The sequence below is a fragment of the Eubalaena glacialis genome, chromosome 8 (assembly GCF_028564815.1).
Source record: "Eubalaena glacialis isolate mEubGla1 chromosome 8, mEubGla1.1.hap2.+ XY, whole genome shotgun sequence".
NCBI classification, from domain to species: Eukaryota; Metazoa; Chordata; class Mammalia; order Artiodactyla; family Balaenidae; genus Eubalaena; species Eubalaena glacialis.
This window is the reverse complement of record NC_083723.1, coordinates 80,309,843-80,326,764: the sequence shown is the minus strand read 5'-3', so window position 1 is coordinate 80,326,764 and position 16,922 is coordinate 80,309,843. Positions and strand designations below refer to the sequence as shown.

The following is a 16,922-nucleotide window of genomic DNA, read 5'->3' as shown; positions in this document are numbered from 1 at the left end:
CCATTTATCTTTGTTACAAATTACAGCTACGATGAGATGAAAAATAACTATTCACCTTAAGAGGAAAGCACATAAGAAAATACCTGGAAGTTCGCTAATCACCCTGCCGCCATCCCAATGGGAGGTTTACATCAGGGATGTTTAGTGCATATCTGCTCTGACTTGGTGTGATATATATTGCATTTGAAAATGATTTCTGTGATAAGTGCATAATACTATGATTTAGCGAAGAGCCATTCAGCACCCTGCTTTGAATGACAAGCACACTAGTTATTTTTTCTTTTTCAGTCCTATAAGACTAACCACCTCTTTTTTTTTTCCCAGGAAACTACTTTTCCAAATCATAATCTGGGTACTCATGACCCAAGCTCAACAACCTGGGGACTGAGGATGAACGACTGGAAAAGACAACAGGATGTCTGGGATCCAATGACAAGAGTGAGAGTTACAACTCTGCTGTATTTCCATAAAATCAATCTCTAACAATTTGGTGGAATAATGGAATACTGACAACGATTTCTTGTCTGTTTACTTGTTCATTGTCTTTTCCTCAAGAATATAGAATGTTTGTGTTCATTATTCTATCCATGGTGCTTAGAGCATAGTAGGCAGTTAGTAAACAAACACTGCATGAAAGTAGTGAAGAAAATAATGACACAACTGAGTCACTTGAGAGACCTATTATCATGTATTTATTTCTGATGACTTGAATGAAGGCTTCTTTGTTTAAAATTCAAAAATAAGGTAAAATATGCACGATAAAGCTGGCTTAAAAGACAGCTCTTCCTAGAAAAGAATGTCAATGGGACAACAAGAGAGGATTCACACTGAGGCAGAAGAGGGCTGATCAACATGGTGGGGCTGAAATGTGAGAAAGTCAGAACCTAGAAGAGAAAAAGAAAGTTCAGGGCAAAGCAACATAAGTCAGTGGGCCTCTGGAAACAGCCAGGTACAGCCCTTCAGCCTTGAAGGGTAGGGAAATCTGAGAGGTCAGTTGGACAATGGGTTGAGGATGACAGGAAAGAAATGGAGTGTCACTAGCAATTTACTAGAGGAAAAATATCTGTCTGTGCTTTGGCAAAGAAAAAAAAAAAAATGTTACCCAGGACTACTAGTAGTGGTTCTTTGAAGTTCTTCTGTAAAGAACAGGATTTCCTGCACTGTGGGTAAAATGACGGTGATAACATATATGGTATTGGGGGTGCTTGTGCCCATCACACTGTACCTTTCCCAGGTTTCTGATTTCTATACCCTGACCACACAGCTTGTCAGGAGCCCAGATGGCAACTGGGCACCTGGCTTAGACTGTAAGCCGACTGTTGTCTTGAGATCCCAAAGGCATGAACAGGCTTAGACACACACACATGATCCAAAGGCTCCCCTTATACACTGGAAGGTTTTTCTGACGTGGGAAAATATTGTGGCTGGTTAAACTGAGATGAAAGGAAATGGTGATTTGTATTGGGGTGGCAGCACAGGGATACGCTTGAGTTCTTTTTATAGGATCTAGGGGCGTAGAGAATCAAACTAAAAGTAATAGCGAAAGTAAAGATAATCGTTATTTCTTTCAAAAGTGAACCTTCACAAACTTATTTCTCTAGGTCTTAGTGAGGTTGTGATGAAGTAAACATTGTAAGTATTATTTTTCCAGTGTTTAGATCCTTAAAGATATTTGAAATTTTTCATCCTGTTCACAGTCACCTACTTTGTCAATAATAGATCTGAGGCACAGAAGGATTTCTGACTCTCTTTTTATTATTCCTGTTGTGCTGTGCTAGTGAAAGTTATCAATAGAGCTATACAATTTTAAAAATAATATTCTCTTTAAGTTCACAAACAATAATATAAAATGTCTGAACCCTCCTTTGGCACCTCTTTTCTATCACCCCCACATGTAGTCCCCAAGTACCATAAATTCAATGTAAGCATCCTTCTCTTTCCGTCTCTTTTTCCACCAACTTCCACCCAACCACCATCTTCTTTCCTGGATTAAACAAGTGCTCTCCTAACTGGTCCCTTGTCATTCACTTGATTTCCCTTCCTCCTCTTTCCCATAATACAGCCACAGTCATCCTTTCAAAAGGCAAAACTGATCTCATCGCACACAAATCCAGCTACATGTCCCACCCTCTCCATGCTTCTTAGGTGGCTTCTCATGGTTCAGAAGATCCCGACAGCACTCTCAGTGTGACCTCCAAGGCCTGTATGACACCATTCCTACCTCCCCTGCTCATCTCACACCACCTTCACTCTGGCTCTCTGCGATTCACTCCACCTGCACGAATTTTCCTGCTCTCATACTGAAGATGCTCCATTTCAGCACAGAGCTGAATATGCTGTTTTCTGCTACCTGTACTCTTCCCCAGACTCCACCTTCAAACCACAAACTAAGCATCATGTGAGAAAGCCTTCCCTGACCTCTCCAATGAGGGGCACCATCTCCCCCTCCTTCATAGCACTTTTCACAAGTTTACAATTGTCTTCGGTTATTTGATCAATATCTGTTTCTCCCTCTAGAATATAAGCACATGAGAGAAGGGACTAAGTCCGACTTTACTCCCCATTGAGTCTCCGTGGCCCAGATCAGTGTCTGGCACAGTAGGCATGCAGAAAATAGTGAGAGAATGAGTAAATTATAAAATGACATTCCTAGGATATTCAGTATAATGAAATCTTATCTTTTATTCCCTGGGCGATTTTTGAGAATGCTAACTCTTTTGTCTATTTACCTTGAAATCTCAAAGCATGATCACAATAAAAGACATTAAGATATGTTAGATGTTAACATACTTGTTTGATTATGGGGTAGAGAAATAGAGAGGATCAGAATTAAGAAGAAAGCCACAAACGTGGAACGTAGATTAGAAAGTAAAGCCTTTGAGAAAACATTAAACGAGCCCTTCAAGGAAGATACCAAGAAACGAGCTTCAAGTCTTTGAGCACTTTGGCTCAAATGGTATGTCCATAACCATTCTTTATCTCCACCATGGAAACCAAGAAAAACTTGGTTCAAAAATTTTGAAACCTGGTGCAAAGACACTGGTTTGATTTCTTCAGCATAAAGCATGTTAAATGAGAGAAAGAAATAACTCCCCCCTCAAAAAGTTTAAGACTCTTCTCTGAGAACCATTAAAAAGAATAAAAAAGACTATCTAGGATATACTTCACACCCTCCCCCACCAACATTTTTAAGAGATCTCTTTGTCTCTGTGATCTCCACCAGAGATGGAAAAAGCTCTTGAAAGTTATATCCTAATATTTCAAAAATCTCCTTTCTCCCCAACGCATGAAATCTGCAAATTCTCCAGCCTCCTTCCCCCAGACCCAGAGAATAATTTCGAAACATTTTGGAAAAATAAACAAATTTAAGCGAGCATTATCATTTCACATTAAGAGAAGTTGGTTTTTTTTTTTCTTTCAGCATTACATAGTAACTCAAACATGAAATTACTTCTGAGTTCACATTTTCCCAATTATGGGTTCAAAACCTGTCTTCCTTGATAAAAGAATGGCATTTTATCTTTAAATAAAGTAAATATCCAATTTCAAAAACACAAAGAATGACTATATCTTGCTGAGTTATTTTTGTTAGCATAGGTGAGTAGACTTGGAGCTGGTGAAACAATGTCACCAACCAGCGGTTGGATGTCAATATGCAGGGAAGGATCTGAGGTGTTCCTGGAGGCTCAGCCTTTGGCCTTTTCTTGTTCAACATTTTTATCAACCGCTTGGATGAAGATGTAAAAATCATGCTTGTCAAATCTGTGGTTGACACAATGTTGGGAGACGTCGCTAACATTCTGGATAGTAGAACAAGGTTTTATTTGAGCCAACTGTGTGATCTGGCCTCCAAAAATGCTAACATAAATCTAGGTTGCTGTAGGAGAAGTGCGATGTCCAGATCAAGGGATGTAATTATTCCACTGTCAAGCACATCAGACTGACCACATTTGGCCACCACAGTTTAAGGGGGAAATTGACAAATAGGAGGGAATGAAAGCAATGGAGGCATCCAAAATGCATCACAGGAAGAATGGTAGAAGAATCAGGGAATATTTAGTCTGAAGAAAAGAAGGCTTAGAGGTCATGCTAACTGCCTTCAAATATTTGCGGGATTAGACATAGTCTATGTTGCTCCAGAGGGCATAATTTCAAAAAATGGGATCATGATGACAAAAGCCAACAATAACTAAAATTTGAGTACCTATTGAAGCAGCTATTATGGTAGATGCTTTATAAACTGCACCTCTGATCCTCACACTGACCCTACAAGATAGGCATTATTATCCTTATTTTAAGATAAAAAGAGTAAAACTCTACACCATCACTAATACCATTCCATTCCCCTTTGGCCACACTCACTCCTTCTGGACTGATGCTTTAAAAATAGAAGTTCGACCTTTTGTTGGGGTAAATTTACCAATATGTAGGGATAGCCAAAGATAAAACAAGTTGCCTTATAAAGTACTAAGCTTCCTAGCATCAGTAGGGAGTAGTGCCATCTGTTAATGTCACCAAGAGGATTCTTGCATCAGGAGGGAGATGGCACTAGATGACCTCCAAGGTCTCTTCTTGCTAAGATTCTCTCATAATACACGGTTCATACTTTGGTTCAAATGCTTCCAAATGATTAGTAACATGTGATAATGCTGAAAATATACTGGTTTAGGAGTCAGGAGGTCTCTTCTACTTCAGTCTCTCTAACCCTCCTTGTAGCCATGTAATCTGCGTAAATCATTCAGCTTCCCTTGGCTTCACAGCCTCATCACTAAAAGGAGGGGGGTGGATCATGGTCTCCATGATCTTTTACAGCTCTGATACTCCACAAGTCTTTCTATGTTACATTTTATGAGACACTAAATATCCAAACAGACTTCTTAGACTCTGATTCATGGGCCTACAAACATTGATTTTTCTCCATAACCATAAGCTTTTGCAGAAATAAGCCTTCCAAAAATTATAGTTTTCCATCAGACCCAAGGATCATGATTCAAGAAACAGATCTAACAAAAAGTAAAATTTCTCAAACATCAAAGATGATAAAGCTCCTCAGACAAACCATCTTCACCTAAATTTTCCCCTCCTTAGTTCAGATTTATCCCCATGTCCTTGGCCTTCTTATTCCCTTCATGCCCTGCAATATACCTTGCTCTCTATTCACTGTTGTTCTGAGACATAAAGAGCGTGAATGGGATGAGAACCAGGGTAATAATGAGTCTTGATTGCATAGTCAGTGAGCTGGAGGTAGAGTGGTAATTGTCCTGCGTGCATGGGCTTGGAATACAATATGCAGAAAACAACCTGATGTATATGAATGTAAGTCTATGCTCTTATAAACAACTATAATTTTAGGGTGTGGTAATGAAGGATGAAGGGAGGTGGACCACAAATGAAAGTGAAGGTTGGAGCATAGAGGCCAAATGATGTTGATTCCCATGAAGTACCAAAATGTTATCTTCAAATCTATATTCTTTCCAACTGCCAAGGTGTAGAAACTTTATAAGTTTCTCTATAAGGAGCCAGGGTCATCCCGACATGTGTTTACAAGCTGAGTTGTGCAATCTTAGAATTGTCTGCATCTTAATGATGCCCGGGCAGTTATGAAGACTTTCAGAACTTCCCAGATGTAAACATCGAGGAACTGCATCCAAAAGATGTCTGAGACTTTCACAGAATAACAAAGGTTCTAACCTTCTGGAAGGCACTAGGCTCTCTGGAGGTGTAGGAGGGATTCTAGAGGGTGTTGACTCCTTTCTGGTGCTCTCGGGAGCTGGAACAGTAGGAGTGTTTTGAATCTTACTGAGAGGGTGGGCTGCTCCATGACAGAGGAACCAGTGAGGTATCAGAGGAGGCAAGGCAGGGGGCTGGGGGAGACCAGGGGACACGCAGGCTGCCTCTCTCTCCTGAGCATAGTCACACAGTGCAAGATGGACCACATAAGATAAGACACCATCTCAGGCAACCTCTGCAGGAGAGGAAGGGAGAAGACAGCACAGGGTACTGTGAAAATGCCAGCTTTGACATGCACTTTTAATTCTGCTTTTTCAGAGTTTGCTACTTATCCCTGGAGAATTCTAAAAGGAACAAAAGTACAGAAGGAAAACATGAGAACTGTAATTGGGCTCAAGTTCACTTCAGCTCTATATCATCTGTTATGATATAGAGCATGTTATTTAAGTTCTCTGAGCCATACCTTCCTCATCTTTAAAATGGAGATAATCATCTAATGGACCAGATTGTAGAGTTTCACATGAGATAACAAATGTTCCACCATAGTGCCTGACAGCAAATGTGTACTTCTTTCCTTTTAGTAAAGTTCAGAATGTGAAGCTCAGAGAGTAATGGTTTATTCTGGGTGGCTACTCCCTATGACTGATATTAATGGAAATATTATAAATAATGGCTAACACTTACACAGCATGACCATATGTCAGAAAACTCATTTAATCCTTATCATCAGCCTAGGAGTTTGGTATGATTATTATCCCCATTTTACAGATGAGGAAACTGAGGCACAGAGAGGTTAAGAGTCCTCAAAGTCACACAACCAATAAGTGGAGAAGCTCGGAACTAGGCAGTTTGGCTTCAGAATCCAGGCTGTTACCTACTAAGCCACACTGCCTCTATAGTCTCTCTGTAAAAATATTTCCTAGCGGAAAGTGACACGGCAAAAAATGAAGTATACCTGATATCCTTTCTATGGACATTAAAAGAAGTTATTAACTGATGTTGGTATGTGATCCTGAGAACTACAGTCTATCTATCATACCATTAATTTGGATCAATGTCATCACCACTGTCTTCACACCTAGCAAAGCCTGGGAATACACCATTAATTCATTTCAAAGTGACTGATTAGCAACCCTTGTCTCAAGGTCATGTTGGCTGCATAGGCATTTCTAAACTGATTTACAATGAATAGTGCAGATTAGAATTAGGGAGGGAAGGCTGTAGTTCAAAAAGTGTTGATCAATGCTTTTATCAAATTACCAAAACAAACAAGCAACCATCACTAGCTCACTCTTTGATGTTAGTTCACCTTCCTTAAGAGTTCCAAGAGCTCAGGGAAAGCCTGAGAAAGAGATCATTTCTCTGACGTCTGGATCAAGTTCAACTTCTAAGGCAACTTCCCATGCAATGGGTAGAAAGGCAGCTCGCACACTGACGTAACCCTCAGTGGCCTTAGCCCACTCACACATTTCCAGGAAGCAGGCAGTCCCCCTGACTGGGGCTCTAGACGTCAGTCTGCAGGATACAGAGCAGCAAGATCCGTCTGACCGGTCCATGCTCTCCTCCAATCCCAGACCTCTGTTATCCTTTCTAATACTGGGTTTGAGGCAGCAGAGCCCTGAAGCATCCCTGTAAGCATTTTATAGCTATTCACTTAGTACTGTAGTAAAATGCTCAAGACAATACATGTCTTCTCAGGTGCCACCCTTGACTGTGAGAAACAGTTTTGGGGTGTCTCTCCAAGATCCTGCTCCTTCCTGTTCAGATTCTCAGTGCCCTGGACTGTCCGTGTCTCTGCTCTTATCTCCCACATTACTGTCTTGGTTGCTTCTGCTAAATATCATCTTATGGGATAGAACGAATGAAACGGCACTAGGACTTCATTCAGGTTACTAGAATTACATGGAGCAAATTTCTGGGGCTGCTGTATATACAGATATCCTGGAAGTTAGAAATTCATCTAACTCCACTGAAAATGATACTGTACATTGTACTGCTAACTGGTAAGGTTCCTCATTTCTCAAGAATCTTCTTCCAGAAAGCTGTGCATTCCATCATGGCACCAGCCTACTTAAACACTTCTGCTGGCCATCCATGACCTCCTACATGTACCTTCCCATTGACTTCAGCCTTTTACAAACTGGTCCCCATCAATCTTTCCCACATCACCTCCTGGCAACCCATCCTCCCAATCCCCTCCCCTACCACTCACACACACAGACCTCAATGCTTCTTGACTATCCCACACCATTTCATGTCTCTTTTTCACCTTTGCACATAGCACTTCCTCTCTGCAGTCAATTCATTCATCAAGATCCAGCTCTGACGCTCCCTCCTCTATGAAGCCTTCCCCCACTCCTTCTGGCCCCATGAGTTCCCTGCTCTGCTCTCCCACACCTCCATTAGAAAACCTGACTTATTTTCACAAATGCTTCCTCCAGGAAACTTGGAGGAGGGAATAGTCCATGTTCATCTCAGAACAGCCAGTGTCATGCACTTCGTAGATGTGCAATAAATTCAATTATTCGGTGAAGAAATGAATGATGTGTGATCTTGAGCAAGTTTATAGCTTCTCTTTTCTTTATTTTTCTCATTTGTCACATAGGAACAACCCTACCTTGTAAGATTTTTATAAAGATTAATTTAAGTAATGTAAATACAGAGCTGAGTGCAATGTTGGACACATTAAATGTCCAATAAGTGTTAGTAGCCATTATTATTATCATGATTACTACCAATGCTAACACTACCTCCCTAGCTAGAGATATCCATCCCCCTGTTATTTTCTACCTCAGCACCCCAATCCTTGCCTTTATAGCACATCACAATGTGTAATTGTCATCATTATTTCCACGTCACCATATTATAATTAATTAACCAATCCTCTGTCCTCCATCTTATCCCATACATACTTCTTTCAAAGCTCCTATAACACATGGGTACATTTACTTATATACTTCAGGTCAGTTTTCCCCTTCTAGCTGTGAACACTTTGGTTACAGGGACAGGGTGTGATTTCATATCATTGTCCTCAGGGCCTAATACAATGCCTGTCGCCTGTCACATAGATGTTTGCTGAGAGAATACATAGTACGTGTAACTAATACTGTGGAAAGACAAAAAAGGAAAAGTAGGCACTCTCTTAGAGGACCTACAGTTTAGAGGGAATATGGAAATCCAGGGAAAGAAGGGGATGAAAAACAAATGAGTCAGAAAAATACCTTCTCACACACACACTAGAAAGAGGGAAAGACGCATCATCTAGAGCTGATTAGACCACAGTCTGGAGGGCAAAGGGCTAGTCAACAGGTCTGGGTTTGCATCTGATCCACCATTAAGCACATGATCTTTCTTAACTTCTTTAGTCTGTTGATTCTACCTCCATAACGATTCCCATAGCTGTTTTCTTTGCTTTCCCACAAGTTCCAGAGCTTTATCACCTCTTATCCTGATCACACAGTAACTTCCTATTTCTAGTTCACCATATTATAAATTCCAGGAAGGCAGGAACAGTGCCTGCCTCGTTTTCTCTTCTATCGCTAGTGCCTAAGCTCCGTGCCTGGCACAGAACTAGATGACCAATGATTGAATGGATACATGAATTATGATTTCCGAGATAATGATACGGAAAAAAAGAGCCATCAGTCTACAATTTCCTCTTGTCTAAGTTGGGCACACGGTCATCTTAAGCCAAAGATATAAAGAGGGAACATTTGTGGGTTTGAGTCCTCATACGTCCTATCAACACACAGAGGCCAGAACACAGCTCAGCAGTCTCCTCAAACCGCCAGGTGTCTGGTCAACTCAAGCCCTGGTTGAAGCGAGGCAAGACGGGCCTTCCTTAGCAACTAGAAAACAGACCCAAAAAAGCCAAAGTGAAGTGATTAGAAACAAGCAAAACACTGGGGTCCTGAGGCAGGTACAGGAAAGGTAAGTAGATGGCACCAATGGCATTGCCAGGCTCACGCTTCTGTGTGGCATAAGGAAGAAAAGGGGCTTTAATATCATGAAAGCGGCACTGAGCACACAGGGAAATGCTGAGAAGTCACACTGAGCACCTGGTGCGGCTGTGCAGGAGGCAAGTTGTCCATTCTAGAATCACTAAACAAATTTCTCTCCCTTCCTTACCAGGAAATGTAAAAGTACTAAAAATAAGAGTGCATGTAAAACTACCACAGGGATGCTGAGGTCTATTTCTTCACCATTTCAAAGAAAATCAAGTACTTGCTTAATGACCAGAAGTATAAAGGGAGCGCTCTCTTGAAAGCTGCTAATGATACAGCACAGGTCTGAGGAGAGACTCTCCCTTGCCTTTCCCAGGCCCCCATTCCTCAGCTCTTCTCTCCTGGCCAAAAGAGCTGGAAGGTAGGGCTGGCCCACTAAAATGAATTTGCTTCAAAACTCCCCTGCCTGGAGCACTGGTTGGGCATCTGCATTCCTGAATATTTGGCAACATTACGCTCTCTGAACATAAAATAGAAATGTGATCCTCAGTGGGAAGGAAAATGTGCAACAAGATAGACTTCCTCCTCTGAAACAATAGTGAATGAAGAGGCTTGCACTTCATTGTGCTGCTGGTGGAACCCGTCAGGTGGCTCTCCATGAGTGGCCTTGCTTTGTAAATTGTTTAGTACTTCACAAACCTAAGTTCCTACGAGGTTGTTCTAATGATCGATATTAATTAAGCAGCATATTTCTATCCTGGAAAGTGGCTGTTGGATAAGTACCCTTGAACTGCCATTGCTTCCAAGGAAACTGAATCATAGCTACTGGTGTTTAAGTCTTAGAGCAAAACGCAAATGCATAATGCAACAGAGGCAATTGGTGAGCAATTCAGTCTGTCTTATTTGATGAAATCCTGATATAAAGAGATAACATTTTTCTCTTGACCATAGCAAGCAAAACAGCACGTATGTAGCGCAGGGTAACTGGCCACAACTAGAGATGACAATCCCCAAAGAAGCTTCTGGAAATCCTGTCTGAATATTAAGAGCCCATTTTTAAAAATTTTGGGAACCTGGGTTCTCTGGATCCTTAGGTGTCCATAGAAGTGCAATGGGGGTCATGAGATGGTTTCCATGTTTACAGTGCCTGCAAGGTACGTCCCAAAACCTACGAGATATCACCCATCACTGTGACCTCATTTCCTACCACCCTCTCATCTTATTCACTCTGCTCCAGACTTGCACTGACCTCCCTGAGGTTCTGCTAACACGTGGGTGCCTTGGTGCCACTGTTCCCACAGGCTGGAAGGCTTCTTCGCATTATCCTCATGGCTACCTCCCTCACTTTTTCCAAAAGTTTGCTCAAACGTTACCTCCCAGTGAGGCCTATGTCTGAGGCCTGGCCACTCTGTTTGCTATTACAACTCTGCCTCCGTGAGTCCACATTTCCCTTACTTCATCCATCCGTTCCCATTCATAACATCCATTCCTCGCTCACTCATTTCAATGCAAAAGCACCAGACCATTTCTGATCCTTATTCTTCAAACAAGAATTCAAGAAAAGAAAAATACACAAAAAATCCAATGGCTGGAGGAGCTTCAAGATGGCGGAAGAGTAAGACGTGGAGATCACCTTCCTCCCCACAAATACATCAGAAATACATCTACATGTGGAACAGCTCCTACAGAACACCTACTGAACGCTGGCAGAAGACCTCAGACCTCCCAAAAGGCAAGAAACTCCTCACATACCTGAGTAGGGCAAAAGAAAAAAGAAAAAACAGAGACAGAAGAATAGGGACAGGACCTGCACCAGTGGGAGGGAGCTGTGAAGGAGGAAAGGTTTCCACACACTAGAAGCCCCATCACGGGTGGACACTGCGGATGGCAGAGGGGGGAAGCTTCGGAGCCACGGAGGAGAGCGCAGCAACAGGGGTGTGGAGGGCAAAGTGGAGAGATTCCCGCATAGAGGAGCGGCGCCGAGCAGCACTCACCAGCCCGAGAGGCTTGTCTGCTCACCCGCAGAGGCGGGCAGGGGCTGGGAGCTGAGGCTTGGGCTTCGGTCGGATCGCAGGGAGAGGACTGGGGTTGGCTGCGTGAACACAGCCTGAAGGGGGCTAGTGCGCCACAGCTAGCCAGGAGGGAGTCGGGAAAAATTCTGGAGCTGCCGAAGAGGCAAGAGACCATTGTTTCAGGATGCACGAGGAGAGGGCATTCACAGCACCACCTAAATGAGCTCCAGAGACGGGCATGAGCTGCGGCTATCAGCACGGACCTCAAACACGGGCATGAGACGCTAAGGCTGCTACTGCAACCAGCAAGAAGCCTGTGAGCAAGCACAGGTCACTATCCACACCTCCCCTCCCGGGAGCCTGTGCAGCCCGCCACGGCCAGGGTCCCGTGATCCAGGTACAACTTCCCCGGGAGAACACATGGCACACCTCAGGATGGTGCAACGTCACGCTGGCCTCTGCCGCCGCAGGCTCGCCCCGCACTCCGTACCCCTCCCTCCCCTCGGCCTGAGTGAGCCAGAGCCCCCGAAGCAGCTGCTCCTTTAACCCCGTCCTGCCTGAGCAAAGAACAGACGCCCTAGACGCAGAGGTGGAGCCAAATTCAAAGCTGAACCTCAGGAGCTGTGCAAACAAAGAAGAGAAAGGGAAATTTCTCCCAGCAGCCTCAGGAGCAGCGGATTAAATCTCCAAGGTCAACTTGATGTACCCTGCATCTGTGGAATACCTGAATAGACAACGAATCACCCCAAATTGAGGAGGTGGACTTTGGGGGCAATGATATATATATATTTTTCCCTTTTTCCCTTTTTGTCAGTGTGTATGTGTATGCTTCTGTGTGTGATTTTGTCTGTATAGCTTTGCTTTTACCATTTGTCCTAGGGTTCTGTCTGTCCGTTTGTTTTTGTTTGTTTTTTGTTTTTTTCTTTTTAGTATAGTTTTTAGCGCTTGTTATCATTGGTGGATTTGTTTTTTGGTTTGGTTGCGCTCTTCTTTCTTTCTTTTTTTTTGTTACTTTTTAAATTATTTTTTATTTTTTATTTTAATAACTTTATTTTATTTTATTTTTTTACTTCTTTCTTTCTTTCTTTCTTTCTCCCTTTTATTCTGAGCCATGTGGATGAAAGGCTCTTGGTGCTCCAGTTGGGCGTCAGGCCTGTGCCTCTGAGGTGGGAGAGCCGAGTTCAAGACATTGGTCCACCAGACACCTCCCAGCTCCACGTAATATCAAATGGCAAAAATCTCCCAGAGATCTCCATCTCAATGCCAAGACCCAGCTCCACTCAATGATGAGAAAGCTACAGTGCTGGACACCCTATGCCAAACAACTAGCAAGACAGGAACATAACCCACCCATTAGAAGAGAGGCTGCCTAAAATCATAATAAGGTCACAGACACCCCAAAACACCACCAGACGAGGATCTGCCCACCAGAAAGACAAGATCCAGCCTCATCCACCAGAACACAGGCACTAGTCCCCTCTACCAGGAAGCCTACACAACCCACTGAACCAACCTTAGCCACTGGGGGCAGACACCAAAAACAACGGGAACTACGAACGTGCAGCCTGTGAAAAGAGACCTCAAACTCAGTAAGTTAAGCAAAATGAGAAGACACAGAAACACATAGCAGATGAAGGAGCAAGGTAAAAACCCACCAGACCAAACAAATGAAGAGGAAATAAGCACTCTACCTGAAAAGGAATTCAGAATAATGATACTAAAGATGATCCAAAATCTTGGAAATAGAATGGAGAAAATACAAGAAACATTTAACAAAGACCTAGAAGAACTAAAGAGCAAAAAAAAATGATGAACAACACAATAAATGAAAATACAAATTCTCTAGAAGGAATCAATAGCAGAATAACTGAGGCAGAAGAACGGATAAGTGACCTGGAAGATAAAACAGTGGAAATAACTACTGCAGAGCCGAATAAAGAAAAAAGAATGAAAAGAATTGAGGACCGTCTCAGAGACCTCTGGGACAACATTAAACATACCAACATTCGAATTATAGGGGTCCCAGGAGAAGAAGAGAAAAAGAAAGGGACTGAGAAAATATTTGAAGAGATTAGAGTTGAAAACTTCCCTAATATGGGAAAGGAAATAGTTAATCAAGTCCAGGAAGCACAGAGAGTCCCATACAGGATAAATCCAAGGAGAAACATGCCAAGACACATATTAATCAAACTATCAAAAATTAAATACAAAGAAAAAATATTAAAAGCAGAAAGAGAAAAACAACAAATAACATACAAAGGAATCCCCATAAGGTTAACAGCTGATCTTTCAGCAGAAACTCTGCAATCCAGAAGGGAGTGGCAGGACATATTTAAAGTGATGAAAGGGAAAAACCTACAACCAAGATTACTCTACCCAGCAAGGATCTCATTCAGATTCGACAGAGAAATTAAAACCTTTACAGATAAGCAAAAGCTAAGAGAATTCAGCACCACCAAACCAGCTTTACAACAAATGCTAAAGGAACTTCTCTAGGCAGGAAACACAAGAGAAGGAAAAGACCTACAATAACAAACCCAAAACAATTAAGAAAATGGTAATAGGAACATACATATTGATAATTACCTTAAATGTAAATGGATTAAACGCTCCAACCAAAAGACAAAGACTGGCTGAATGGATACAAAAACAAGACCCATATATATGCTGTCTACAAGAGACCCACTTCAGACCTAGGGACACATACAGACTGAAAGTGAGGGGATGGAAAAAGATATTCCATGCAAATGGAAATCAAAAGAAAGCTGGAGTAGCAATTCTCATATCAGACAAAATAGACTTTAAAATAAAGACTATTACAAGAGACAAAGAAGGACACTACATAATGATCAAGAGATCAATCCAAGAAGAAGATATAACAATGGTAAATATTTATGCACCCAACATAGGAGCACCTCAATACAGAAGGCAAATGCTAACAGCCATAAAAGGGGAAATCGACAGTAACACAATCATAGTAGGGGACTGTAACACCCCACTTTCACCAATGGACAGATCATCCAAAATGAAAATAAATAAGGAAACACAAGCTTTAAATGATACATTAAACAAGATGGACTTAATTGATATTTATAGGACATTCCATGCAAAAACAACAGAATACACTTTCTTCTCAAGTGCTCATAGAACATTCTCCAGGATAGATCATATCTTGGGTCACAAATCAAGCCTTGGTAAATTTAAGAAAATTGAAATAGTATCAAGTATCTTTTCTGACCACAACGCTGTGAGACTAGATATCAATTACAGGAAAAATCTGTAAAAAATATGAACACATGGAGGCTAAACAATACACTAATTAATAACCAAGAGATAACTGAAGAAATCAAAAAGGAAATCAAAAAATACTTAGAAACAAATGACAATGAAAATGCAATGACCCAAATCTATCAGATGCAGCAAAAGCAGTTCTAAGAGGGAAGTTTATAGCAATACAATCCTACCTTAAGAAACAAGAAACATCTCAAATAAACAACCTAACCTTACACCTAAAGTAATTAGAGAAAGAAGAACAAAAAAACCCCAAAGTTAGCAGAAGGAAAGAAATCATAAAGATCAGATCAGAAATAAATGAAAAATAAATGAAGGAAAAAATAGCAAAGATCAATAAAACTAAAACCTGGTTCTTTGAGAAGATAAAAAAATTGATAAACCATTAGCCAGACTCATCAAGAAAAAAAGGGAGAAGACTCAAATCAATAGAATTAGAAATGAAAAAGGAGAAGTAACAACCGACACTGCTGAAATACAAAGGATCATGAGAGATTACTGCAAGCAACTACATGCCAATAAAATGGACAACCTGGAAGAAATGGACCAATGCTTAGAAAAGCACAACCTTCCGAGACTGAAGCAGGAAGAAATAGAAAATATAAACAGACCAATCACAAGCTCTGAAATTGAAACTGTGATTAAATATCTTCCAACAAACAAAAGCCCAGGACCAGATGGCTTCACAGGCAAATTCTATCAAACATTTAGAGAAGAGCCAACATCTATCCTTCTCAAACCCTTCCAAAACAGGGCAGAGGGAGGAACACTCCCAAACTCATTCTACGAGGCCACCATCACCCTGATGCCAAAACTAGACAAAGATGTCACAAAGAAAGAAAACCACAGGCCAATATCACTGATGAACATAGATGTAAAAATCCTCAACAAAATACTAGCAAACAGAATCCAACAGCACGTTAAAAGGATCATACACCATGATCAAGTGGGGTTTATCCCAGGAATGCAAGGATTCTTCAATATATGCAAATCAATCAATGTGATACACCATATTAACAAATTGAAGAATTAAAACCATATGATCATCTCAATAGATGCAGAGAAAGCTTTCGACAAAATTCAACACCCATTTATGATAAAAGTCCTGCAGAAAGTAGGCATAGAGGGAACTTTCCTCAACATAATAAAGGCCATATATGACAAACCCACAGCCAACATCGTCCTCAATGGTGAAAAACTGAAACCATGTCCACTAAGATCAGGAACAAGACAAGGTTGCCCACTCTCACCACTATTATTCAACATTGTTTTGGAAGTTTTAGCCACAGCAATCAGAGAAGAAAAAGAAATAAAAGGAATCCAAGTCGGAAAAGAAGAAGTAAAGCTGTCACTGTTTGCAGATGACATGATACTATACATAGAGGATCCTAAAGATGCTACCAGAAAACTACTAGAGCTAATCAATGAATCTGGTAAAGTAGCAGGATACAAAATTAATGCATGGAAATCTCTTGCATTCCTATACACTAATGATGAAAAATCTGAACGTGAAATTAAGGAAACACTCCCATTTACCACTGCAACAAAAAGAATAAAATACCTAGGAATAAACCTACCTAAGGAGACAAAAGACCTGTATGCAGAAAACTATAAGACACTGATGAAAGAAATTAAAGATGATACAAATAGATGGAGAGATATACCATGTTCTTGGATTGGAAGAATCAACATTGTGAAAATGACTATATTACCCAAAGCAATCTACAGATTCAATGCAATCCATAACAAACTACCAAAGGCATTTTTCACAGAACTAGAACAAAAAATTTCACAATTTGTATGGAAACACAAAAGACCCCGAATAGCCAAAGCAATCTTGAGAAAGAAAAACGGAGCTGGAGGAATCAGGCTCCCGGACTTCAGACAAAGCTACAGTAATCAAGACAGTATGGTACTGGCACAAAAACAGAAATATAGGTCAATG

The 16,922-nt window shown here is 41.2% G+C and overlaps 1 protein-coding gene across 1 annotated transcript in view; it reads right to left on the bottom strand.

The window, feature by feature from the left end:
- Nucleotides 1-16,922, bottom strand: part of CREB5 (cAMP responsive element binding protein 5) — a 321,691-nt gene that overhangs the window by 243,498 nt on the left and 61,271 nt on the right. The window lies entirely within an intron of this gene.